General features: G+C 37.5%; 1 protein-coding gene across 3 annotated transcripts in view; it reads right to left on the minus strand.

Moving 5' to 3' along the window:
- LOC107711573 (histone deacetylase 8-like) overlaps positions 1–10,825 on the minus strand; it is a 42,398-nt gene that overhangs the window by 23,496 nt on the left and 8,077 nt on the right. The window lies entirely within an intron of this gene.

Here is a 10,825-nt window from a genome sequence, read left to right on the forward strand (position 1 = left end):
AAAAAAATCTATATTTAATTTATACAGTGAACACTCTGCAGTGTTATTTTCCCTAATTATTATATTTCTGTATTTGAATACTACCAACCTTATTTTATTTGTAACATATTCTGTTGTATTTATCTGTGCTTGTAATTTGTGTATTTGTTCTTATTTTTACTGGCTGTTCTCTTGTCTCTTTAATCATGTTTAAACTTTCTTAGTTAATCTAGTAGTATGTGCTGTGGTATCAAAGAAGTACTTCGCTTTAAGTAATAAATGGAAAGCAAGTTAAATTGAAATATTTTTCTTTTCTTGCTGATCCGAAAAATGATCCGATCCGTGGGTCAAAAACCGTAATGTGATCCAAACCGTGAGATTTGTGATCCATTGAACCACTACAAAACGTACTTTAAGTCACCATTACTTAAAGTGACAATTCTTTACTGCAGCATTTATTATAAATGGTTTATTTGTGCACCTTTTTTAATTCATGTGTTTTAAAGGGGTCATATGATGCGATTTCAAGTTTTCCTTTCTCTTTGGAGTGTTACAAGCTGATTGTGCATAGATAAGATCCCTGAAGTTGCAAAGACTAAAGTCTCAAAACCAAAGAGATATTCTTTATCAAAGTTAAGACTCTGCCACGCCCCCCTAAAACGGCTCATTCTAACACGCCCCCACATATCTACATCACCATGTGGAAATATTTGCATAATGCGCCCAAATGATCACGCAAAGAAAGAAGGCGTGGTTTCAGGAACAGCAGTTAGTGTTGAAGCAGCCATGTCAAGGAGACGCTGTGTGTTTCTAGGCGAAAGCAAAAGCACTTTATTTAGCCTTCCGAAAGTAGATGCATTTAGGAATCTTTAAGATTACTTACAACAGAACAGCAATGCATTTTATGGACGACCGTTTCGTGAACCTAGGAGAAGAGGTCATTCTGCCTTTGCTATGACAATCTGGCGCTTCTGAATCAGCTACTGTAAGTATGTTTTGTTATTAGTTTAAGTATTTGCTATTGACTGTTCAAATGCAGAGTTTTGCGCATCATGTGTGTGTGCGTGCACGCGCATGTGTGTGTGTGTGAGAGAGAGAGAGAGAGACAGGGTCACACAGTGGAGTCAGCTGTCTTAACCGTGGCTTGTGTACTGCAAACACATACCAGCTTCATCACTGTGTCTGTCACGCGACTCTGTTCCCCTTTCAGGCTTGAACTGATGGTAAAACTAATGACATTATTTACTGTCTTTACATTTATTTTGAAAGATGAAGCTCGCGATTATGGTAAGGGGCGTTACATTTCCGACGAGTGCTTGCGGTGTTCGGCCAATCACAATGCACTGGGTCAGCTGGCCAATCAGAGCAGACTGCGCTTGTCGGAAGGAGGGACTTTGTAGAAAACGAAGCATTTGAGAGAGGCGGGGCATAGAGGACCTACAATAATGTACAGTATTTGAAAAATAATGTGTTTTTTGAACATTAAAGCATGTCAACATATTCTGTTACACCAAATACACAAAATAATGATCTTTAAAAAAGCATCATATGACCCCTTTAAAAGACTTCAAAAGAGATCATGAGGATGAAGATATTTCACTCAAAACTGAAAATTCTCATGTCGTCCCAAAATTTTCATTCAATCAAATCATAGAAGTCCCGAGTTATTTTTGACCACACTGTCTTTTTTCTTATAAACAAACTGTATGTTCCACAGAAGAAAGAAAGTCATAAGGGTTTGGAACAACGTAAGGGCAAGTGTATGATGACAGACTGTTCATTTTTGGGCAAACTGTCCATTTAATTAAATTGCTATCAGTCAAAATTTGGAATTATGTGTATGCTATTCACACTTCCTATGACTTGCACTCAAAGAAAGTGCAAATGACTAGGATGGAGACAAACCAACGATTTTCCAGCTAGGACAGAGTTGCTGCTAATCACAGCTTCACTAATGACCTTTTAATGTGATCTAGGTTTCCTTCAATAAAACAAGTCCTGTTTTTTGTGAGATTTTTCTCAGCTAGGAAGCAGCATATACGTAAGTAAATATGGGAAGGTTTAGTCATCCTTCCACTTTCTTCCAAACACATACATACAAATATACATCAACTTGTTGGATAGCTGTGCTCAGTCTATCACAGTGTTCTGACCCTTGGATTGAGAAAGCAAGCCTAAAAAGCAGTTGAAGTTTTCCCTATCATGAAATGCATCTGAAATACTATTAGAGATGCATTATGATTTTGAAATGGAAACTACAGTGACTGGCCAAAAAGACAGCCAGGTATGTTGCCTTAATCATTCGAAAAAACACTGTCTGCATTGTGTTGGTAGGGTAACTAGTGTTTAAATTGGACAGAGATCAGATTTGGTTGTATGTGTGTTACACGCATTAGCTCAACTCTGCTTTCAATTACTTGTCTTTTGTTTATCCGGCTTACCTCCGGTCCCAATACGCTCCAACATGTTAGGGATTACATAACATATGAGTCTGTGAATGTGTGCAGTCAGGTTAGGTTAGTTAGTTCACCCAAAAATAAAAATTCTGTCATCAATTACTCATGTTGTTCCAAACCCAAAGGACTCTCTTGTTTATCTTTGAAACACAAATGAAGATCTTTTTAATCAACCCTGAGAGACTTCTGTCTCTCCATTAAAAGACCATTCCACCATAACTCTGATGCATCAAAAAGTGCATAAAAGCATAGTGAACATAATCCATTTGAATAGATGCCATATTTTTTTTTGGGGGGGGAGTGAACTATCCCTTTAACTTGTTTCAAAAATAGACGACAAACAAAGTTGATTAAGTCAGATAAAATTAGACAATCAGTCAGAGTCAATCAGAGTCAAAATATGGCCCAACACTTCATTGTCTCCAAGTGTCTCATTATAAAGGTGAGTTTAGGTTTCATCTCTTGACCTTTTCAACTTTGACCCCTTAACTATAAACACCACCCAACATCCATTATGGATTTCCCCAAAGCTCATTTCCAGCATTTATTCCACTCCAGAATTCTGGGAGTCAGCTACTTCCCAGACGCAACGGCACAAAAAGTCCCACCCACAGATGAAGATACAGAGGCCACACTAATTTGTTACTGTTGTGGCGTCACAAGTTTTGTTCAAGATGCATGAGATTGGAGAGGTTAAGGAACACCTGAAGGCCTGCTGTTGTCTCCTCTGCTGAAAATTTGTAGTTGACAAAAGACAGTAAGCTTTATGAAATCATAAGCTGTCAAAACATTCACTAAATCACTGAACACAGGGTGTATTTTATTACCGGTATTATCTTTAGTCAATAACATGGGCGGACAAACAGCATCTACACTGTCTGAAACGCTTCCCTTCTAGATCAGTCAGTACGTGCGGGTGGTAATGAGCCAAACCCGTGCTGACAGTCTGTCTGTCTCACACTTTACAGTGAAGTACCAGACCTGGTTCAAAGGGCAAAACTACAGACAATGCAAACATAACACAAATGGCACTCACAACATCCTGTTGAACTTGCTGTGAAAAAGTTGGCAGCCAGTGAGAACTTGTGTACGTGCATCAAAAAAGATTTCTAAAGGAACATTTCACAAACGTAGTTATATCACAAATTGAGATACAAGAAAAACCAGCTGAACTCTGATGGCGAACTACCCTGCTGTGCAAAATGGTTTCACACAAATCAATTTGCAAGGCAACTTGCCCATCTAAAACAGTTCCACATTCGCACAACTTTACTCTTCTCAATCCACACACAGGTCCTCTATAAGGGGTCTTTGCTGTCTGTCACTGTTCTGCCCAATGGGGTCTTCACCCCCTCCTCAAGTTATGCAGAGAAGACAGAAGTGTAAAGCGTAACCACAACTGTCATCTTGAGATTGTGTTCATGTTAGCTGGCTGAGCTCATTAATGAACAATACACCTGTGTAGGAACCTGTAAATTCTGTGGCCAAGTGTTTGAGATCATGGGTGGAGTACTTCAGTTGATCACTGGTATGTTGACGTTTGTCTTTAAGAGACACTGTTTGTACAATTGGGGGAAGTGATGCAGATTGTCCATTCCTTGTAACCCCCTCTGAATTCTCATGTGAAATGGAGTTAAATAAAAGAAGAACCAGAGAGACAGGATCAGACGTCTATCTGGCTGACTAACAGCCGGGGGGAAACAGAGCTCTGGGTGTTTGTTATTTCACTAGGCTGTGCTGAAAATAACTTGGCAGAAACAAGTGAAAAGGAGTTTTATTTTTATTTTTTAAAGGAGAGGATGTACAGATGTTGACTGGCCACAGAGCACTGAGCGCTGTTTCCACCCGTGGGCTGAGCTGAGTCCCTGACAGCACTCAAACAAAAACATAGCAAATTCCCTACCACTTGCTGATAAGGTTTTGACCAGAACAAAGCCACACGTCCCCTGCCTAGCCAAACTGGCCATCAACAGGAACTTTTTGTAGATTTAACACTTTCCTGTCCTCTTAACCACTACAGACGACATTAAATGTACTGTACTGTTCACCCAAAACTACAATTATGTTATCATTTAACTCAACCTCATGTCATTCCATAATTGTATGACAAGATATTTTGAAGAATGTTGGTAACTTAACTGTTTTGGTGACCATTACTTAAAAGAAGATATTTTGAGAAATGTCTTTTTTATGTTTCACTGAAGAAAGAAAGGCATACAGGATTGGAACAACATGAATTTTAACTTTTAACCCTTTAACCTCTTCTGTAACACAGCTATTTAGTTTTTTGTCAGTAATCAACAATGCCAAATTGTCAACTGTACAATCTTCATTTAGAATTTCACCTCACTTAAACAAGAATGTAAAAATGAATAATAAAAGCTTTAGTCACACTGCAACACTGGTTCACCTATTAAGGTAAAATCCACTCTCTTTCAGTAGGTGTTTCTTTTAGAAAATAAGAAATATCACAGCAACCTCAGTAAACAAAGTGTTTTTACGCAACTTAGTAGTTTGAAAAAACAATATTTACAGTTTTTCAATATACATATTTAAAATATCCATCCATTCAAAAGATACAATTTAACCTGTTTTAAAAATTAGTTTACTTTGAAAATTTTTATTGTGTACTGTTTTATTGTACAGGTGCATCTCAATAAATTAGGATGTCGTGGAAAAGTTCATTTATTTCAGTAATTCAACTCAAATTGTGAAACTCGTTTATTAAATAAATTCAATGCACACAGACTGAAGTAGTTTAAGTCTTTGGTTCTTTTAATTGTGATGATTTTGGCTCACATTTAACAAAAACCCACCAATTCACTATCTCAACAAATTAGAATACTTCATAAGACCAATAAAAAAAAACATTTTTAGTGAATTGTTGGCCTTCTGGAAAATATGTTCATTTACTGTACATGTACTCAATACTTGGCTCCTTTTGCTTTAATTACTGCCTCAATTCAGCGTGGCATGGAGGTGGTATGGAAGCCCAGGTTTCTTTGACAGCGGCCTTCAGCTCATCTGCATTTTTTGGCCTGTTTCTGATTTTCCTCTTGACAATACCCCATAGATTCTCTATGGGGTTCAGGTCTGGTGAGTTTGCTGGCCAGTCAAGCACACCAACACCATGGTCATTTAACCAACTTTTGGTGCTTTTGGCAGTGTGGGCAGGTGCCAAATCCTGCTGGAAAATGAAATCAGCATCTTCAAAAAGCTGGTCAGCAGAAGGAAGCACGAAGTGCTCCAAAATTTCTTGGTAAACAGGTGCAGTGACATTGGTTTTCAAAAAACACAATGGACCAACACCAGCAGATGACAGCTGACTAACAGCCGGGGGGAAACAGAGCTCTGGGTGTTTGTTATTTCACTAGGCTGTGCTGAAAATAACTTGGCAGAAACAAGTGAAAAGGAGTTTTATTTTTATTTTTTAAAGGAGAGGATGTACAGATGTTGACTGGCCACAGAGCACTGATTCCACCCGTGGGCTGAGCTGAGTCCCTGACAGCACTCAAACAAAAACACAGCAAATTCCCTACCACTTGCTGATAAGGTTTTGACCAGAACAAAGCCACACGTCCCCTGCCTAGCCAAACTGGCCATCAACAGGAACTTTTTGTAGATTTAACACTTTCCTGTCCTCTTAACCACTACAGACGACATTAAATGTACTGTACTGTTCACCCAAAACTACAATTATGTTATCATTTAACTCAACCTCATGTCATTCCATAATTGTATGACAAGATATTTTGAAGAATGTTGGTAACTTAACTGTTTTGGTGACCATTACTTAAAAGAAGATATTTTGAGAAATGTCTTTTTTATGTTTCACTGAAGAAAGAAAGGCATACAGGATTGGAACAACATGAATTTTAACTTTTAACCCTTTAACCTCTTCTGTAACACAGCTATTTAGTTTTTTGTCAGTAATCAACAATGCCAAATTGTCAACTGTACAATCTTCATTTAGAATTTCACCTCACTTAAACAAGAATGTAAAAATGAATAATAAAAGCTTTAGTCACACTGCAACACTGGTTCACCTATTAAGGTAAAATCCACTCTCTTTCAGTAGGTGTTTCTTTTAGAAAATAAGAAATATCACAGCAACCTCAGTAAACAAAGTGTTTTTACGCAACTTAGTAGTTTGAAAAAACAATATTTACAGTTTTTCAATATACATATTTAAAATATCCATCCATTCAAAAGATACAATTTAACCTGTTTTAAAAATTAGTTTACTTTGAAAATTTTTATTGTGTACTGTTTTATTGTACAGGTGCATCTCAATAAATTAGGATGTCGTGGAAAAGTTCATTTATTTCAGTAATTCAACTCAAATTGTGAAACTCGTTTATTAAATAAATTCAATGCACACAGACTGAAGTAGTTTAAGTCTTTGGTTCTTTTAATTGTGATGATTTTGGCTCACATTTAACAAAAACCCACCAATTCACTATCTCAACAAATTAGAATACTTCATAAGACCAATAAAAAAAAACATTTTTAGTGAATTGTTGGCCTTCTGGAAAATATGTTCATTTACTGTACATGTACTCAATACTTGGCTCCTTTTGCTTTAATTACTGCCTCAACTCGGCGTGGCATGGAGGTGATCAGTTGTGTCTCTTGTTTCTCATTTTCCTCTTGACAATACCCCATAGATTCTCTATGGGGTTCAGGTCTGGTGAGTTTGCTGGCCAGTCAAACACCAACATCATGGTCATTTAACCAACTTTTGGTGCTTTTGACAGTGTGGGCAGGTGCCAAATCCTGCTAGAAAATGAAATCAGCATCTTCAAAAAGCTGGTCAGCAGAAGGAAGCATGAAGTGCTCCAAAACTTCTTGGTAAACGGGTGCAGTGACGTTGGTTTTCAAAAAACACAATGGACCAACACCAGCAGATGACATAGCACCCCAAATCATCACAGACTGTGGAAACTTAACACTGGACTTCAAGCAACTTGGGCTATGAGCTTCTCCACCCTTCCTCCAGACTCTAGGACCTTGGTTTCCAAATGAAATACAAAACTTGCTCTCATCTGAAAAGAGGACTTCGGACCACTGGGCAACAGTCCAGCTCTTCTTCTCCTTAGCCCAGGTAAGACGCCTCTGACGTTGTCTGTGGTTCAGGAGTGGCTTAACAAGAGGAATACGACAACTGTAGCCAAATTCCTTGACACGTCTGTGTGTGGTGGCTCTTGATGCCTTAACCCCAGCCTCAGTCCATTCCTTGTGAAGTTCACTCAAATTCTTGAATCGATTTTGCTTGACAATCCTCATAAGGCTGCAGTTCTCTCGGTTGGTTGTGCATCTTTTTCCTTCCACTCAACTTTCTGTTAACATGCTTGGATACAGCACTCTGTGAACAGCCAGCTTCTTTGGCAATGAATGTTTGTGGCTTACCCTCCTTGTGAAGGGTGTCAATGATTGTCTTCTGGACAACTGTCAGATCAGCAGTCTTCCCCATGATTGTGTAGCCTAGTGAACCAAACTGAGAGACCATTTTGAAGGCTCAGGAAACCTTTGCAGATGTTTTGAGTTGATTAGCTGATTGGCATGTCACCATATTCTAATTAGTTGAGATAGTGAATTGGTGGGTTTTTGTTAAATGTGAGCCAAAATCATCACAATTAAAAGAACCAAAGACTTAAACTACTTCAGTCTGTGTGCATTGAATTTATTTAATACACGAGTTTCACAATTTGAGTTGAATTACTGAAATAAATGAACTTTTCCACGACATTCTAATTTATTGAGATGCACCTGTATTTAAATGTTCAAGGTTCTTTTTGTTATTGGAAAAAAGGTGCCTAAACCTTTAATAATAAGCACAACACTTAAGTCTGCTTACCTTACCTGCATTTGTAAAGTAATTCAGTACTGTAATAATAAACTGTGAAAAAGCTTCAGCAGTTATTGTGATATGAAAAAAATTATACCATCACATGCATAGTTCTAGCTCAATCAATACTGTGAGTTTAAGACAGAAGTGGTTTATTGAATAATTACAGTCGGGCACAACAGATGACGTGTTTGGGAAACCTCTCTGGAAGTCCATTTGGTGTTATTAGTGGCACAAAAATTACACACTTCAACTTTACACAACAACTGTGTATCATGATGTTATTCACCCTAAAGCCACTTCTGTGGCTAACTTTTTATTCTATTAAAATCACAACATCTCAATCAGCTAAATCTTGCCTAGGTTTGTGCTCTGATTTCATCAAATCTGCTGAGAGATCAAAGAGAGACGTTTTGTTGGTGTAAAAGTAACTGGATTGAATTAAAAGGATTGCCATTAAAAGGAGCCAACAATGGCATTTATTTAGACCAATATCAGGGCTGTCTTGGCTCAAGCACAGCACAAGCTTTTCCAATTCATCAGTTTCTTAAAGAGAAACAATTCAGGTCCAAATGAAAGGCTCTGAATATTTTCAGGGACTCTCCCTTGTAAGGGAGGACTGTCTATATTAGCTTCACTTTTTCATCTCTCTGTGTCTGTGACAGGGCCTGAATGAGCTCGTTGTATGCCTCCACTCCAGTCTGTCTTCATTGTTTGCAGTCCTGGCAGGACAGAACCCAGACTGAGCCGCCTCAGAGTCTCAGCAGCTGGACCGGCTCGAGGGGAGAGAGAGAGAGAGCGAGATTACACAGGTACAAAGTGCTTCTTGTTCCACCTCTCTTTTCCCAGCTTCTTCTATGCTGCAATACTCTTCTATCTTTTTTTATACCCCCATTGGTGGATGCCTCTCTGTCTTTTAACAGCCTTATCGCTCTCTGCCTCTCTCTCTCCCATCTTTGTCTTTATGGACTCACACTACAGTTAAATAGTTTTTTGTTTGGCTGGGATGGACACACAATAACAGTGCTGGTAAGGAGATGGGGGTTCCTCTCTCTAAGAGGGGAGGAGAGAATGTTTCATGCTTTGAAAAGCCGATGGAAGGAACAATAAAGCAAAAGAAACTATAGAGAGAAAGAAGAGGAATGAGAAGGAAATGAGGTGAAGGAGTGGTGGTCCTAAAACTCGAAATATGTTGTGGACCGGCAGACTTCGGCAGAGTTCTTAGGGAGGGCTGGTTCATATGGCCATCATATGGAGAACATAATGTTTGGGAACAAATAAATGCATTCACCATTATAGAGAATAGAATAGAATAGAATAATTATCGGGGGGAAATCATAAGCCCATCACACCACCGTTGTGATGAACTATGAATACCAAAAGTTATAAGGCTTAAATGATAAAGGTTCTAAATTACAAAATGTTTTACAAAACAGTTTTGGTAAAAAATATTGAAATCATTGCCAAGATACAGCATTACTGCCCACTTGTCAATGATTTTAAGGTACTTTTTGGAAGGTACTGACTGAAGAATATCTGACCTGAACTGGGTAAAGTCTGGACAAACACTCTTGGAAGGAATAGTGAACACTTTTCAATAAAAGTCACAATGTACAATAAGCGGTATGGCCAACACTGACAAACAGACCTGAATGAACTCTTCATCACCCAAAGAAGATGAAGAGAGCAGAACCAGAAATTTATAACAAGGATTTCCAAAGTTACAAAGCACATTATAAAACAATCATATTATTACCACTAGATAAATACTGTATATTTTCCCACTTATTTCACAGCAATCAATCAATCAATAAATAAGGTAAAATACACTGTTTAAAAGTTTGGGGTCAGTAAGATTTTTTTTTAAAGAAACTAATACTTTTATTCAGTTGATCAAATGTGAGAGTAAAGACTTTCATAATCTTACAAAAGATCCTATTTTAAATGCATGCTGTTCTTTTGAACTTTCTATGACAGTTTCCACAAAAATATTAAGTTGCACAACCATTTTCAACTGTGATAATAACAAGAAATGTTTCGGTAACAAATGATCATATTACATGATTTCTGAAGGATCATGTGACACTTCAGACTGGAGTAATGACGCTGAAAATTCAGATTTGCATCACAGGAATTAATTACATAATATAATTAAAGAATAAAATTGAAAACGGTTATTTTAAATTTTGATAATATTTCACAATATTTTCAAGATTAAATAAATGCAGCCTTGGTGAACATATGTGACTTCTTTCAAAAACATTTTGAATGGTAGTGTATAAGGGAAGTCCATTTCACACATTTAAGAGCACTCCAAAAAAAACTGGCCCTAGTAAAACATCCAATATAATAAATTGTAAAAAGTAACAAATATATGTTGCAAAAAGTTTAGAATACATATACAATTTTGAATGGCTCTCAATGGAGAAGGATGCTTTATATAAATAGAGGGTGAAATTACTCCCAGCAGCGGCTATTGACTTCTAGGGCCAATTACAGTTTAGCGTCATTACATAATAATATTGTAGCTTGTAGTTTTTTT

The sequence above is a fragment of the Sinocyclocheilus rhinocerous genome, unplaced genomic scaffold (assembly GCF_001515625.1).
Source record: "Sinocyclocheilus rhinocerous isolate Xijiao unplaced genomic scaffold, SAMN03320098_v1.1 scaffold837, whole genome shotgun sequence".
In the NCBI taxonomy this organism is placed as follows: Eukaryota; Metazoa; Chordata; class Actinopteri; order Cypriniformes; family Cyprinidae; genus Sinocyclocheilus; species Sinocyclocheilus rhinocerous.